Below are 17,923 nucleotides of genomic sequence, written 5' to 3' on the forward strand. Positions count from 1 at the left end.
AGTTACTAGACCTAGAATTACTTACAAGTCATTCATGTCAATATGAGTTCCAGATTGTCTTCTGGAAGTGTTTAACTCTGCTGTTTCTCTGTTGTATATACAGTGCTGTGAATATGTAATGTAAATACAGAGAAATACAGAGTAATATAGTGGGGCATTAAAAAGACAGTGTGATTTCTGTGCTTTTTTTTTTTTTTTGCTTGCCCTTTATTTGTTTGGGTTTTTTTTGATGTGGTTTTTTTTTTTTTTTGCTTGTTTTTTTGGTTGGGTTTTGGTTTTGGTTTTGTTTGTTTTTTTTTTAACGCATAGGTTTATTCCAAGATTCTTCAGGGACATTTATTTCTGGTCTCCATAAGACCAAAACCAGGGAAACAGATTTAGAGACAAAAATTAGGTATATTATAGATCTAGGCATCTAACTTTTAACGGCATCTAGCATTAATAAAAGTAACACATCTTTCTTCAAATTCAGTATCATGGAGAGCTTGAGGAGAGGTAAAGATCAAAAATTCTAATCTTGCCTTGCTGTGAAAATTTGTTTTCTTTGGCTGAAGCAGTAGGATTGCTCAGCACTATTATCTTCCTGCTGTTTTCATTATGCTAATACACAGTGATCCCAAACAAGGATCTGAGTTATGGTAGGGTGTTTACTAATGCTTAGCAAGCGAACTCTTGCCAAGTACTGCCCACCTGAAAAAAGCTTACAGAAGATGAAAAGGAAAACAGGCACATAAACAAGTGAACATGGCAGAAAGGCTGTCCAGCAAGCCACTGACATACATGCAGTGAAATCCACCCTCTCCTAAGACTGCTTCAGTGAACTGTGGCAGTGTAGTAGTTAAGGCACACATGTGGGGAACTGCACTAAAGGCAGGAAATGTGTCTCATGTGAAAGGGAATGGTTTCATCTGACTGGATATGGCATTCTCCATCATAGTCTCCACTTCAAATCCTTGGAGGGTTATCTTCTGAAGACTATGTCTACATTTGACCACATGAATTACACCTTAAAGTCTTTGATTTTTTTTTTGAATATACATGGTTCTTTATAGGACAATACCCTTTTCCTGACCCAGACGGGGCAACTGAGAGGTGTTTTAAAAACTTGAATTCCATTTTCAGTCTCATGAGAAGGGTGACACAATACAGATGTTTATAATTCACACCATCACAATCAGAAGCCAGATATTTCCTAATTAAAATATACTATAAGTGTTTCTTGGCCTAGCTTTTTGCCATGACATGTTGTAGATGCCCTAAAGCAAATCATCTAAAATTACCCCTCGTGGGTCCCACTACAATACATCTTTCATAGTTCTGTTTGTCCAAAGTATCTACTCTTATTTGCAAGGCCATCCTTTGAAACTTGTTTCTAGTTTCATTTCTCTCTCAACAATATCTGTCCTATTCCATGGCATTTCTAAATGAGTATGTCTTGTCTCAAAGTTTGCATATGGATGCATGCTGTGTGGACCTTCTGTCAGGCCCTGAGAACTTTCTACAAATCCATTTTCGACTGTTCTTGATTATGAATGAACACTAGAGCCACCAGCTGAGATGTAGGTAATGGTAGTATGGGTTCTCCTCTGAGTACTTTTATTGCAAAATAAGGATAGTTACTTGCCTTCTAGGTAAGCTATGATCTTATGTAATTTAAAAAACTCTAAGAACTTTAGATGGAGAATGTTGATCAATTGTGAATTCCAAAGTCCCACATACTGAGAACTATGTATTATATATTTATATGTAAATAATTGAAACATCTCTTGACAGTGTGCAATTCTGTATGAAACTGAATGCCTGCTTTGCTAATATTGGTATATCCTTTATATGTAACCAGAAATATTTTTTGTCCAAGAAAATTTGATTTGTGAAGCAGAGGGAGCAGCAACCTTATGCTGTTCTCCTAAATCATATGAGATGGGGGGAGGGTAGGTTCAGTGTGCTTGTTCATGTGTGTTTCATGTCTGAAGACACACACACTAAGCAGAGTAGAAGCTATTTAGTATAGTCTGGAAAGTTTTTTAAGTATCTGCTTGTGCTGAGTAGAAGGTAAACCAGTGGAGGGAATGAACCCCACACAAGTGCTATGTGAAAGATTTCAAGTCAGGGCTACAATTTAATAGGAAAATTACAATAATGGCAATAGTATAGAAACACTGGTTTAAATTGATAAAGTCAGAACACGACCTGATACCCTGTTGGTCAGCATGGTGGTAACAGTCCAAATGGTGGTTGCAGTCCCATTGGATGTGGTCTTGTCAAAGCAGTGAGCCTATGGGAAGGTCTGGTCCTTCTCTGAGGTCCAGTGGTGGAGAGTTCTTGTGGTTCTTGGGGATGCAGCAGTACATCTGTCCCAAACTCCAGGTTATGTAGAGGCAGGAATGTTCAGTACCTCCCCTAGGGTGGGGGAATTTCACAGTGGGCTGATGTGATTCTGTGAGTCATGCTGGGGAGTCCTTGATGTCCCATTAGCAGAGATGACTGACCCCTCAGGGTGGCTGCTGTTTCCCCAGAAGGAGTTACCATGCTTGAGTCATGGCAAAGATAGAGAAACCGTGCTCCACCCACCTTAACTGTTCATCAGAAGGTAATGTAGATGGTGGTAGAATATAAACCTCAGTTACACCCCATGTTGTAACCCAGGACACTTTGATCAGAGAGAGGCTGCTAGGTTTGGGCAAGAACAGGTGATATTTCATTTCTAATTGCTTTAATACTGGAAACATAACAGATTTAATGTTAGCATTGCTGTTGTGGTTGGTTTATGAAGCTGTTACTCTTTCTGATAAATGAAATGGGTAGTCTTCCTGTTGGCACAGCATGAATGTTTGGGATAAATTCCTGGCTGCTAGCTACTTCACGTTACTGGACTTTTACCTTTTCCCCTGCCACTCCCTTCCCATCCCACTAAACTTTATTTTCTGTGTGCCTTACCGAGGATTTCAGGGAAGTCTGCTCTCCATATAGATCTGAACACTGCAAGCTTCTTGGAGCAGTTCACCAGAAGGATGTAAGATGCAGGCTATTAGATTTCTAAAGGGTATCAAGAAAAGCCGCAGTTCGTGTCCATCAAAATAATTCTTTCTCTGAAGGAATAATTCTGCAGATATATGCGAAATAAATAGAGAGGGATTGTTTGATTTTTATTTTACATAATAGACATCAAGAAACTATTTCTTAAATTCTGGTACTTATTACTGTCAATGGCTCTGGTCTGAACTGGACCTCTGGAGATTAAGTGGGAGAGGAATTGAAAATGGGAAAAAGGCAGCTTTTTCCTTAACATTCCAGTGATTTGGTAGTTCATATCTCCTTTATCATATCTTACTTACACTTCTTATATTTTCAAAGTATTTTATAATCTAGCTGATTAATGAGGGAGCATATGTGCATATGTTTATATTTTTAAAACTCTCCCAATGTGATATAAAGCCATGGAACAGATAAGTAATCAGAATCACAAAAATTAATTCATGCACCCAAGGCAATAGAGCTTGTCTGTATCTCTACTGAGATCATAATTTGAGGTTCGGTGTCTTTTTCAGATCACAGTCTCTTAAAGCATTTAGCATGTTATCCTTAAAGAATTGACCCAAGTTGAAATTTGATTTGTATTACAATGAGAAAACCAAGAAATTATTAATAAAAAATGCCACTGAACGTTCTTAATTTTATCACTGTCTTTGTAAGTAGGTACTTACTAATTCTGAATGACACTACTCTGAATTGCAATAATTTAAATTATCATCCTAAACCCCTGATTCAGTGAAGTACTTCTAAGTTTAAGTGCTCTGCTAGATTGAGGTCTGCATTTGTTTCAGACATTACAGACCACTTCGTTTTTAAATTGCTTCTCCTTCATTAACTGTCTTCCCATTATTAGGCTGTATTGCTCTGGAAGAAGTCTCATGTTTTACTAAAATAGGAAAGAATTAAAAATAGTTTGTTTTTTTTGTTCATGAAATGCATACGTGTATATATGATAGTAATAAGAGATGAGTAAAAATAAATCCAGCAATGATTTCTAATGTCAGTTTATACAAATATCTTGTATTATTGACATTCCTCTTGTAAATGTAAAAGGTGACCATGCTTCAGTGGTATGGTTTGAGTATATCTATGCTTTTTTCTAAGGCTTTTGCTACAGATTCAGACATATTTGATGTACCACTTAATCTCTTTTCCTTTTTGTTCAAATTCTAAAATAAAGTATCTTGATAGGCAGTCCTAGAAAAACAGGAAAAGTTCAAATGTGAGTAGCAACCAACAGCACCTGGCCTAACAATGTATTTAATGTTTGTTCCATGGTAGAATTTATATAAGCAAGCAAATAGGATTGGCTATTATAACAAATAATACAACTTAGTACCTTAGGAAACACTAGCTTTCAGCAAGTCAGGTAACTGCTAATATGTATTCTGTAGATGGGATTACCATGAATGCCTGGTTTATAATTTGGCACCTTCTTCTGAGGAGTAAACCATTTGGGATGCAGTTGGGTACACAGACATGATCAGTTCCTGCTGAAATGTTGTGGTCAGGGTGGGTGTGCACTGAACAAAGATCTGCTCTGGGCCCTGGGGAGTCCCTGGGGAGTTCCTGGGGAGTCCTTCAGGCTTCTCCACGTGTTCAGAACCCCCAGGGTGCCCAGTTAATAGCATTAAACTAGAGGATGTCTGCCACGTCCAGTGCATGGCTGGAGTCAGTGACATCAGGAGCAGAAAAGACAGAGGTGTGCAGATAGGAATGGCAAGCAGAAAGCAGTCAGGAATTGTAGTGGGGATGACTGGGAGAGAGGAGCAATGGACAGGAAGGAGGGAGGATAGCGGAGAACCTTATTCCCAGCACTTGACAACCTCTGCTGCTGCTCCTTACAGTCGTTTTAGCTTGTTTCCATGATGATACTCTTGAATTCATGTCTTTCTTTGAAGTGCAGCTTCACAAAGTAACAGGATTGTAATTTACCTTCAGTACTCCTCAGTAATGTTTCAAGTACTATGAGTGCTCAATGCCTCTAAAGAACTAAGGACCATATCACTATTGCAAATTTAGAGTCAAGACTATTTTCCACATTATTTGAAACACATAGTTCTACACAAATTAGGTCATTATTTGACATGTGAAAATCATTTATATAATTGCTGTGGTAGAGTCAAATACAAAACTATGGGAAATTATTTTTGCATCATATTGACTGGATTTGGTAAATATCTGTACCATTCCTCCCTCTGAAGTAAAACTGATGCCATGTGTGTTTCCTTCTCTATTATCAAAGTTAATTATGTGCCACAGTAAACTGATTTCCCAGAATTTTAAATTATTTATTTCTCTAATGAGGGCAATGAGACTCCATATCGCATACAGATAAAGAGATGAAATAATGAAAGAAAAACAGTGGAAGAAAAAAACAAGCAGAAAACCACCTGCTTTGGCAGAGAACTTGTGTGAACATTAGGATTACTTTCTGGGCTTGTAATAATTGATTACATATTTTAAATTTGTGATACATTTTTACAGAAGTACTTTGTGTACTGGCACATATATGAAGATGCAAGTTTCAGGCTTTCAAATACAGTTTTATTTGTATACTTCTGGTGACTAGGCTTGATCCTAAGCCACCCCATTCTGCATATGTACATCCACTTCCCTCATGATTTGCCTCTGCATGTATTAAAATTATCAGCTGCAGAATTCAGCTAAATTTGCATATATGAAAAACTATTCCATTTAACAGATTTTAAAGCATTCTTCATTATGTTCAAAGTACCATTAAACTCCTATTTTCCTTGCAGGACGCTTTCAAAAAAAAAAAAAGTGTCACTTTCCTATAATTTTATTTGTGCATTTATGTGTCTATCTCAGAAAGAATGCTCTTATCTTTGTTGCTACTTTTACATTGCCCTGTAATGGTAAATACAATTTCTGTAGTTCAGTCTTCGAAGGAGATGATAAGAGAAAACTGGCCTGTTGTACCAACTTTCCTGAGAGAATATTGCAATTTCCCTTGCTTTCAGACAGGATCTTTAGTCTGGGGTGTGTTTATTCATCCAGCGTGTTTTTTCGGCATCTGGATCTTGTGCAACCTCCCTTGGAAAGTTTACCATAACTGTGTAGGAAAGACATAATTGAACTAAAAAAAATATAAAAATACCAGTTATAAACATAAATGGAATGCAAAATAGTAGAGTTGTTTTTTTTTTTCCCAGAGATTTTGCAACACATTATTAGGGATAATAAGTTCTATAAGCTACAGACTGACTTCATCATGCTGCATAACAACTGATAATGGGCTATTGAATGTCACTGCATGACTGATAAAAGTTACAGCATCCCATTGTGAGATGCTCCACCCAGAGGGGGGAGCCAAGCATTCCTAACTGGATATAATTTGGGTTTTTGGGACACCAGGCTTTTCCACTGGGTTTCCAGAAGGACTGCAGCCATTCCAATTTGGATGGCTACCAACACCGTAACCAAAAAGGGTATCAGCTTATATTCTGACTCTGTCAGTGGTTTTGCTTTTGTTTTATTGCAGGTATTTTCTTTCCTTTTCTCACTTTTCCTAATAAATTGTAATTTTGATTTGGAGTCTCTCATTGGTTTTGTTTTCAAACCAGAACAGTAGACAATTCTGACCACCACTGCCTGCTTTCTGCCAACTACCAAGACTTTCAGATGCCTATCTAATGCATATATTGAAGGAAACCAGACACCCTCTTATTCATAGCTGTAGCTCTGGTTTTTCACTGATTTAAACTGTAACACTGATGGTGCTGAAATAAGAAGTTGTATGGTCCTCACCATCTTCTATCTGATTCTAATTCTGCACACTATGAGAGGTGCCATCCTAGCCTCATGTTTGTCATATGTTATTTTGTGTAATTTCCTTTTTAGTGGCAATTGAAATTATTCAGTTTTTCAAATCTTGATTCTCTTTAATTGACGGTGTATTAATTTGTATAGGTGTACTGAAAAATAATTTAATAAGTAAGAGTATAAAAATGTTAATGATGTCTGAAATGTCTTACTCTAGTTCTATGAGAAGTGTCTCTGCATCACATAGAGCCAATGTTCAGTCTTTCAGACATTTTCTGTGGCCATGTTTATTGTGAGTGATATTGTATACCATATTAAGGAAAAAATCTAAAAAGTTACTGAATTCTAGCAATTTCTTATATCAGTAATTTTTTTCTCTAGTAAATTAGTAATAATTCCACTTAAATTTTGCAAACTGATAAAATGGAAGGATTATTTCTGTAGTGAACTCTCTGTTGCCAGACTAAAGGGTCAAACCAATGGTCTGATATGTATGTTGAGACAGTGACTGGTGTTAGCTGTAAGGAATGTGATGCAGTCTAAATTATGGACAGCAATTCACAAGAGACTTTCCCACGTCTAAGTAACACAATTGACTTCCACTTAGAAGGAAGTTTGGTTTTGACTAATGAAACTGCGACTCAGGTGATAAATCTGAAGATAAATGCCTAATCCTGTTTTAAAATGCAACTACTCAGTTCTTTATATGAGTTGGGAACTGAAAATTCCAGGCTTTTGACATTTTATCTGGCAGTACAGACTACGCCTAATGCTAATGAACATCACATTCTCTGTCTGCTGAGGACTGCAGGCTTGCCTAAGCTCACCACCTCATCTATGACATGTTCTGGAAGGACTGTCATTACCCCAGCAGAAAACAAGTTAACCTTATAGGATTTACACTAAACAGCATTTACATAGTGTGACTATCCATTAAGCTATGCTACAATCAGCAGCATGCAGGAGATCTTGAAAGGTCTGTCAAGAAAAAAAATCTCTGGCTGGGATTGAACTCCAGAAACCTGAGGGCGTGGAATGGTGTTGAGGGAAAATGCATTTGCAAATACTGGGTTGAAATAAAAATGTGGTGCGCTTTATCTGAAAATTTAGAATTTTATCCTATTATTTTGCATATACAAAATGTATATTTACCTAATCAGAATTTCAGAGAGAAAAGATAAGTGGCTAGTCCAGTGTCCTTCTCTATGTGTCCCTTTTCAAACAGGGAAAACAATGACTAGGCTGGGTTTTTTTGCAGGTACAACAGCAAAAGAATCCTTATTTCTTTTGGTTCCATAGTAACATGCTATTAATGACAAGGCTGACAACTGCAGGAATCTGCTTTTCTGAAACAGAAAAGTCTCGCAGAGAATGTATTTCCTTCAAGTGAACAGGCTGGGTTTATACCTCTAGGGAGAGAGAGAAAATACTTGTCTTTATTTACTGTACTTAAAAACATCTTCTGATGCTTTTTGTTTTGGGCCACTCACTTAAAAAGCATCTGGTGAACTCCTGTGCTCCATGAATGACATATATATTATACAGAGCCAGAAGTCCTTCCACTCGGGGTGCAGGCTACTAGCCTGATCCTGACTTCTAATACAAGTCTCCCAAAATGCTTTCCTGCTATGAGTTAGATATTCTTGTGCATTTTTCTTCTCTATTTCCAGGAAAAGACGTGGAGAAAAAAAATCTGGAGTTACCTCCTTGTATAGTAGTAGGTAATATAATTTCATAAGGTGTCTGCATGAAAGAATGTTTGGGTGTTCTCTAATTTGTCTGTTTATGCTCAATTAGCTTAATGTTGGCATTACAATGTTTAAAACTACAAAATAATTTTCAAATTGCACTCAGAAGTCAGACAAATGAACAAAATTATTAAAAGACATTTGAATACCCTGAATTTTCCAGAAGGATATTATGGCATAATATTAAATATTTTATAGTATGGAAATAATTTTGCTATTGATATTGAATTATTATGAACTTGCATTCACATCAATTGAGCACATTTGGCCATAATTTTTTTCCTCAGGAAAAGCAAATCTGACCCAACCCATATATATTACTTGTAAAATTTCTGGTTTTTCCTCTCTCATGAAAAAATGCATTGGAGATTGCATCAGCTTTTTTTCTTGATCCCCACAGACACAACAGCTAACAGATCTGGAGAAAAAACTATCAGTTGCAAAAGACAAATTGGAAAATGCAGCCCTTGACAAAGTAAGAAGTGTCATGTAATGCAAGCATGTTTACCTATGTCAGCTGTGGATGTTTTGGTGTAATTTGACAAAAACAAATGAAAGCCTTGCAGTTACTTAGATGGATACTAAGTTGCATCTGAATTGTACCTGAGAGAGATGCTACTGAAATCAGTGGAACTAATTATGATACATGAAGTTAAGTACATCTGAAAAGTTATTTAAGAAGAGGATGGTCAAATTACTAAAAAAAAAAAAAAAGCTCAAAAATTTTTGCACTAATTTTTAGTAGATTTAGGTATTTATTGAACTATAGTTTGTGCTGAGAGTAGACTTAGTGTCAGTCTTAAGTTTATTTACACTAGGGCAGTTTTCTATTTCCCACCATGAACCCTTATAATGTTTACAAATTTTGAATTACCAGACCCCAGATACCAAGAGTAGTGTGGCCAGTAGGACTAGGAAAATGACTGTCCCCCTGTACTCAGAACTGGTAAGGCCACACCTCACATATTGTTCAGTTTTGGGCTACTCACTTTAAAAAATGGCATTTTAGTGCTGGAGTGAGTTCAGAGAAGGGCAATGAAGCTGGTGAAGGTCTTCTGAGGGTATCTGGGGGAATTGGCCTTGTTTAGTCTGAAGAAGAGGAGGCCCACGCTCATTGTTCTCTACATCTGTCTGAAAGGAAACCATAATGAGGCAGGAGTTGGTTTTTTCTGCCATGTCTCAAGTGGAAGGATGAGAGGAAATTACTTAAGTTGTACCAGGGGAGATCCAGATTAGAAATAAGTAATTTTATTTTCACTGCAGAAGTGGTTAAGCATTGGAATAAGCTACCAAGGGAGGTGGTGGAGGTACCATCTCTAGAAGTGTTGAAGAGGCAGCTGGATGTGGCACGTGGGTTTAGGGGCGATTAAAATGGTGCTATGTTGACAGATGGTCTTAAAAGTCTATTCCAGTCTTGATGATTCTGTGGCTCTAGCCATGTGATAGGACTGAAATAGATCAGGGATGTTATAAATGAGAACTTATTCAGCCAGATTAAAAATAAAAATAATTTTATTAGCGGTCAAATTCTATCTAGCCAGCCAAGCCCGGGGTTGGCCCTGGGTGTGAAACAAGGAGCCAGCCTCAGCAGAGGTCTTCCCCTATGCCCACACACCTCCATCCTGGCACAAGCAGTTTTTTTATAGGGAAAATTCCGCCTGAGGCCAAGATTTCAGCAATCAGTCTTTTCTTCTATTCAGAGGCCACAGGTTAATAAGATTTTCTTTTTTGGTGATGAGGAGAAATAATTCAGTGTCCAGAGTAGGTGAATTCCTGATGAGATTTTATGGGAAGGCTGCATTCACATAGATCTGACTGAGGATTTCCATGATATCCATCTCGGGCCATTCATGCGATGATCAGCGCAACACCTGGAGTCCGGACATGGCCCATCTCCTGGCCGAGCTACATCCTTTTACTTGTAAATCAGTTTCCAATATACACCCAGTCTTGCCTGCAAGGGGTGGGGGGAACTAATACAAACAGGCATAATCTAACAAGTATCCAATATTACATATTTCATACAAGGAATGCCGCAAATTATATTTATTACACATAACAGGGACATATGAAGAATGCATCATATGTGGGCAGATTTTGGCTGGTGAGCAGACTATTTTGATCACAAGCACATCTACGCAAGGTTATAGAGAACTTTGTCAAATTACATCCCTGGTTCCAATAGTGTTTCCTTCACCTGTGCTTTCCTGATGTTCATTTATAGATCTCCTATCAGCAAAATCAATACTGAATGATGCTATTCACAAGATGGAAACAAATTTATTTGTTCTGCTTTTACCTTTGGAATGGCAAAATTGGAATGGCTGCTGCCAAGGAAGAATAAGCACTGGATAGCAGGATTAAAAGATGAGAAATTATCCAGAGAAATTTCTGGATGAGAGAGTAATTTCAGATTGGTGCAATCTGCAGGAAGCACTAGGGTTGACTAGGTTGAATGAGTCCATATCATCTGTAAAATTAGATAGTCTGCTACCTCTACCCATTTAACCATAACAAATGGTGATTTATGTTGTCTGTGCAGTCACTAACTTGAAAAGTTAGAATTAAAGACATGTTACATTGAAAAGAAGTATGCTAGTATCTTCTGCTGCCAATTAGAAATTAAAGGGAACCTGAGTCAAATGGATAAATGGATGGGCAAGAAGGTTCTGGAGGAACTTAGGAATAAAAAGAGGATGTATCATCTTTGGAAGGAGGATCAGGTCTCTCAGGAAATTTTTAATGTGGCTGCTAGAGCATGTAGGAAAAAAATTAGGGAGACCAAATCTCAACTTAAAATGGTGACTTCTGTAAAAGATAATAAAAATTGTTTTTACAAATAGATCAATGGTAAAAGGAAGGGTAAAACCAACCTTTGTGCTTAATTAAATGTGGGAGGGAACTTAACTGCAGATGAAGAGAAGGCAGAGGTGCTTAACTCCTTCTTTGCCTCAGTTTTCAGTGGGAGGATGACTTGCTTTCAGAACAACTGACCTCTTGGGTGGGTTGATGGTATCAGGGAGCAGAATGATCCCCCTGTTACCCAAGAGGAGGCAGTCAGAGAACTGCTGAGATGCTTGGATATTCATAAATCCATGGGACCAGATGGGATCCACCCCAGGGTGATGGGGGAGCTGGCAGATGAGCTTTCCAAGTCTCTCTCCATCATTTACCAGCAATCCTCGCTCACTGGGGAGGTTCCAGATGACTGGAAGCTGGCCATTGTGACACCCATTCACAGAAAGGGTGGGAAGGAGGATCCTGGTAATTACAGACCAGTCAGCCTGACCTCAGTACCTGGTAAGGTCATGGAACAGTTTACACTGAGTGTCATCATACACACTTACAGGATGGCCAGGGTGTCAGACCCAGCCAGCAGGGGTTTAGGACCAACCTGATCTCTTTTTATGACCAGGTGGTTGCAGGACAGGCTGTGGATGTGTCTATTTGGACTCCAGCAAGGCCTTTGGCTCTGTCTCCCACAGCACACTTCTGGAAAAGCTGCAGCCCACGGCTGGGCCAGGAGCACTCTTGCTGGGTTCAGAACTGACTGCATGGCCAGCCCAGAGTGTGCTGGTGAGCAGTGCTGCATCCAGCTGGGGACAGGCACCAGTGGTGTCCCTCAGGGTTCTGTGCTGGGCCAGTTCTGGTTCTGTTCAATATTTTTATTGATGGCATGGATGAGGGCATTCAGAGTTTCATCAGTAAATTTGCAGACACTACTGAGCTGGGAGCATGTGTCCTTCTGTTGGAAGGTTGGAGGGCTCTGCAGAGAGACTTGGAACGGTTGGATAGATGGGCAGAGTCCAATAGGATGAAGTTTAATGAGTCCAAGTGCCAAGTCCTGCATTTTGGCCACAATAACCCCTGCAATGTTATAGCCTGGGGACAGTGTGGCTGGACAGTGCCCAGGCAGAAGGGGACCTGGGGGCACTGGTTAGCATGAACCAGCAGTGTGCCCTGGTGGCCAAGAAGGCCAAGATGCTGTATCAGGAACAGGGTGGCCAGCAGGAGCAGGGAGGTCATTCTTCCCCTGCCCTTGGCACTGGTGAGGGCACACCTTGAGTGCTGTGTCCAGTTCTGGGCCCCTCAGTTTGGGAAGGACGTTGAGACATTTTAAGCACATCCAGAGGAGGCAACGAGGCTGGAGAGGGGCTTGGAGCACAAGCCCTGTGAGGAATGGCTGAGGGAGCTGGGGGTGTTTAGGCTAGTGAAGAGGAGACTCAGAGGTGACCTTATCACTCTCTACAGTTCCCTGAAAGGTGGTTGTAGTCGGGGGGTGCGGGGGGAGGGTCAGTCTCTTTCTCCAAGCAGCAACTGACAGAATGAGAGGATACAGCCTTAAGCTGCATCAGGGGAAATACAGGTTGGATATTAGGAAAAAGTTTTTTACAGAAAGGGTGATAAAGTACTGGAATGGCCTCCCTGGGGAGGTGTGGAGTCACCATCCCTGGATGTGGCACTTGGTGCCATAGTTTAGTTGAGGTGTTGGGGTATGGGTTGGACTCAATGATCTGGAAGGTCTCTTCCAACCTGGTTATTCTGTGAATTCTGTGAATTATTGGCTCAGTTGTAAAATTCTTCTCCCCAGGGAAGGTATGGGGACACTCACACACAACATTCAATAATCTTGAGGGTGCTAATCCCTTCTGATGGGGCATAACTGGCTTAACTATGCTGATGTGAGAGGCAGCTGTCATGTCTTAAAAGGTGTAATAAACCGTCAAAGGTGTAATAAACCATCAAAGGTGTAATAAACCATCAAAGATGCCTAGAGTGTCCCCAGACTCTTTCTGGGACCTTGCATCAGAGGACTGTGCATTATCCACAATGTTGCACCAGTCACTGTAAACTGCTCCCTCAGGAGAGGTACCCTGGGCACTCCCACATAAGCTTAAACATTGAACTCTGTTTTCTGGGCTTCCTCACCTCCAAGGAAACAAGACTGTGGATATCACTTTGACCAATGGACATCAAAATTGCAATGATTAAGTCTCATAACTGGATCCAGGGGTGGTGATGTCTTTTTACTTTTATGCTTCTTTCCTTTTCCTTTTCCTTTTCCTTTTCCTTTTCCTTTTCCTTTTCCTTTTCCTTTTCCTTTTCCTTTTCCTTTTCCTTTTCCTTTTCCTTTTCCTTTTCCTTTTCCTTTTCCTTTTCCTTTTCCTTTTCCTTTTCCTTTTCCTTTTCCTTTTCCTTTCCCTTTCCCTTTCCCTTTCCCTTTCCCTTTCCCTTTCCCTTTCCCTTTCCCTTTCCCTTTCCCTTTCCCTTTCCCTTTCCCTTTCCCTTTCCCTTTCCCTTTCCCTTTCCCTTTCCCTTCTTTTTCTCCCTTCCCTTCCCTGAACTTCTTCCTCATTTTCTTAAGTTCTATTTGTATGCTTTTATATTGATATGTTACTGTAGGCAATAACCAAAACAGTTACCTATTTGCTTTCCTCTGCAACCAAATTGTTCTACAATAAAACACACACAAATAATTCTGTGGTTTTCACTCTAATCTGCCCCAAGGGATCTATTAACAAGAACCTAAGTTAATGACTTACCTTAAGGAGCAGGTCATAACATGTTCCATCTCCCATTTCTTTAATTTTCCCTATTGTGCTCTGCATTAATGGTCTTTCTATGGCTGTCTTTTGTCCTCCTATTGAAATACAGTTCTACTAACTGGCTTTGTTTGTTTTCTTAAGAAACGCTCAGTTTTTTCCAGTTAGGAGATAAATTCCCTGTTTTCAGTTCAAGGGAAGTTTATCTGAGTTAAAACAAAATATTTGTAATTTTCTCAAAAATATTTGCTAAGAAAATAAAACATGCTGTATGCCATTGCTTAGGATTAATGACTATGAAATATTTTTTTATTTTATATGCAATATTTCACATACATTATATGTAATGTGTAATGTTATGTACACATATTCCACCATATATACATATGTTTTCCACCAGCTTTTGCCATGGTATCCCTTGATTTATATACCTTTAAAAAAATCTTTGATGATTGAAATGTGAATGTGTTCTGTACTTACAGGTGTATTTTTAATAAAAAGAAGAAAACTAGAAATCAAATGGTTTTTTAATGTCAAATGCTGCTGACTCCCCCTGAAGTGATTGAAGAAGTTTTCTCAATGACTAACATTTGATACATGTCTTGCTTTGATGAAATAAAGATTTAAAATATTATTTCCTCACTGCTGTAGTTATCTCATTGTTCTTGCTCTCTCAGCTTATTACAATTACAGACTTCTGTTTCCATTAATATATCTGTCTATGTTTCTGGGAGTAAAGCACAAATGTTCTAACAAGAGTCGCAAGCACTTCACTGCTTAGAAGTTTTATTTTGGCTTAATGGACAGCAGTGGGTCTGGACAAATATATTTTTAACTGTTAAAAAGACCTATGGTTTTTTACTATATAGTGCAAAAGTATAATATGCCCATGAGGGAAGCCATCTTAATTGGATTATAATCTATGTATAATGTAGAAAAATACCAATTATTTGGAATGTTATAGACAAAACTCCATGCAAAGTCTGTTTCTTGCAATACTTAAGACTTCTCTGTAGATATTATACATAAAAGGCTGAACACTGTATGATATTTTGTAAATAGTATTTTTCTTTCCAGAAAAAATATTTTTAAGTACTATTTGCAATAATCAATGTGGATAAAACTGCTTGAAGGGATGAAGAGAGTGCAGTGACTTCCTAATCACATAAAAATACTGCTTTAGACAGTCTTAATTCCTTCCATCAATAAGTAAAAGCAGCAGCTACTCATAAGTGTTTGGTTTAATACAGATGGAGAACGTAAGCCATTGTGTTCATCACAGCACAGCACATCACAGAGAAGTGATGGTTCCCATCACTTCCCAGGAGTCCCAGCTGAAAGCTCTGAAGGAGACTGAGCAGCTTTGCCTGTCCTCCGTTCTGTGCAGTCAGCCTCCCACAGTGAGTCTGATCTCCTCCAAACCAGCTGAGAGGCTGCCTTCCTCCAATGCAAAGGGCTCCAAAGCCTCATCTCTAGGGACAAGCACCAAGGTATGATTTCATTCTTGGGTGGGTTTTTTTTTAACATCTTTGAAAGTTTGTCCTGTAAGAGCATCAAACTGAAAACTAAGGAGGATTTCAAATTCATTGGAAGACTATGACAAATTTTGATGATAATTCTAACACTGTTTCTGATGTCAAGTAGTTTTTTTATTTGGGAAACAGCTACATTTTACTGAATAACAAAATTCTGTCACTTGGTAAATGGATTGATAGTGAAATCTACAATGCAGATAGATTTGCATTTAAAATAAATGAGGGTGCTAATTCATAGAATCATTTACCTGTCAGGCACTGAAAGTGAGTTTGTGGTAATACAGCACTAAACAATAATATGGGGTTTGCATATCACGGTTTCTTTCAGTGGAAAAAAAATATATATAAAAACCATAAAATCATCTGGGACACCCAAATCAAAATTTCCAAAATGGATCAATGAACTTGACAGTAGGGAATAGGGAATATTCCAGTTCTGCAAAATAAGAAGGGCTGTTTCAGGGAAAGCATGAGGAAAAACAAAAGGTTAAAACTGGTTTGAGTTAGGAAATTCAAATATTATAATACAGTCAAGATGTCCTCTTTCCATTACAAAACTGAAATAAAAATAGGAATTGCTAACTCATAGCAGTTTGTATATGGCAGTTGTTGGTATTTACTTTTATGGCACAGACTGAAGCCAAAAATTAGTAATCTTTCTATATGTATTAAAATACAATTTCAGAAAGCAGAGTGTAATTATAAAACTGAATATCACATCGCTAGTCTTAAAATTATGATTGTCAGTTTATTAATAACTGTTTTTCAGGAAAGACCATCATTCCCAAGAATTGTTACCTCTGGGAAAAAAAGCACTGTATTTATGATTAGAAGCATATGGGTATGATAGTGTTCATTTAGATTAAGCTCACTGGATCCCTGTTCTGCAGGGATCTCAGGAGCATATTGTTCCTAATTAATGTGGCTGTAGAATTGTTTAGCTTGCTCTTATTGTCTTTTTCTTCAGGTTGGAAGTGTTCATGCCTCTGTCATGAGAGGAGTACTGAAGGATAAGGGCCAGCTGGACAGCATGGATCTGTTTTAAGATTGGTCGAGGGTCAGAGCCTTTGGAGAATTTGGGGTCTCCTTGATGTTACATAGGGACATGAGAATACAGATAGAGGTTAGAATCAGATTTTTGATATTTGACTGAAATACAAAGTACTCTTCCTTGGTTTTTTTTTTTTTTTTTTTCAGTTATCTGAATACAGTCAAGGGAAATGGAAAAAAGTACCTAGTAGATATCTCTTTTTTAGTCCGTAACAACCCCTCCCAGCACACACACACACACACACACACACACACACACACACACAAACACGAAATATCCTTTTCCTTCAAGTTTTAGTGGCACAGTCTTTATCTTCAGTTCATTAACTCTTTGACATCACTCCTCTTTGTTGCAGAGAGTAAGTAGCTGGAATGGCCCATTACCTCAGGGTTCAACTCTGAAATTAGCAATGTGCTAATGGGTTAAAGAGGTAACTGTTAATTGTTTATTGCTACAATTTTTGTGGTTGTTAACTGCAGATTTGTTTGCCTGTAAATTAAAATTACTCCATAGTCTCACTCCAAATATCCTTTTTTAATTAACTCTTTAGCTCTCAATAAAGACTCATGTAATCTATTACATATTGTGTCTCAAAATACTGTAGATTACTGCTTGACAGTGGTAGAAAAGGTATATGTATATGCACAATTTAAATTTCTTAAGAAATATTTTAAATAAAATCAAAATCCAGATTGTTAGGTATGGAGATTGGTCTCACATGGACCTGTGGATTACCATTCACAGCATACATCCAGTTTACCTAATTTTGCTTCCTCTAAACTGCGTCAGGACCAATTCCCCTCCTGGGAAATTCGTGCTCATCCCCTCAGGCTTCGAGATGCAGAGACCTCGATGGCAGCTGCAGAAAAGAAAGGCTGCGTTGAGTTGTTGAGAAGCAAGAACATAGACAGCGCCTTGTGTTTGGGAGTCTGCAGCTACTGGACTTTTGCAATTCCCTGCACTGTACACTGAATGCCAGAACGGCATGTGCACGCTACCACAAGGAGCTGAGCAGGAGCAGGCAGAGAGCAGAGCCATCAGACAGCAGCTTGGAGCTTGCCCAGGAAAGAGCAGTGTTTTGGAATTGTGCAGCAAATCGGTGTTTCTGGGCAAGGGTGGGAGAAGTGCGCTGCGCTGTTAAGCTTTGTCCCTGCGAGACACACTGGCAAAGCTTTTCGCTAAGATGCAGTGCACTAGAGAAGCCATTTTCCCCCAAGTTTTGCCGAA

At 38.8% G+C, this 17,923-nt stretch overlaps 1 pseudogene; it reads left to right on the forward strand.

Annotated features, from left to right (window-relative positions):
• LOC110481211 (leucine zipper protein 2-like) overlaps window positions 1–16,690 on the forward strand; it is a 41,230-nt pseudogene extending 24,540 nt beyond the window's left edge.
• Window positions 16,691–17,923: the final 1,233 nt, after the last annotated feature.

This window comes from Lonchura striata, chromosome 4 (genome assembly GCF_046129695.1).
Source record: "Lonchura striata isolate bLonStr1 chromosome 4, bLonStr1.mat, whole genome shotgun sequence".
Lineage (NCBI taxonomy): Eukaryota > Metazoa > Chordata > Aves > Passeriformes > Estrildidae > Lonchura > Lonchura striata.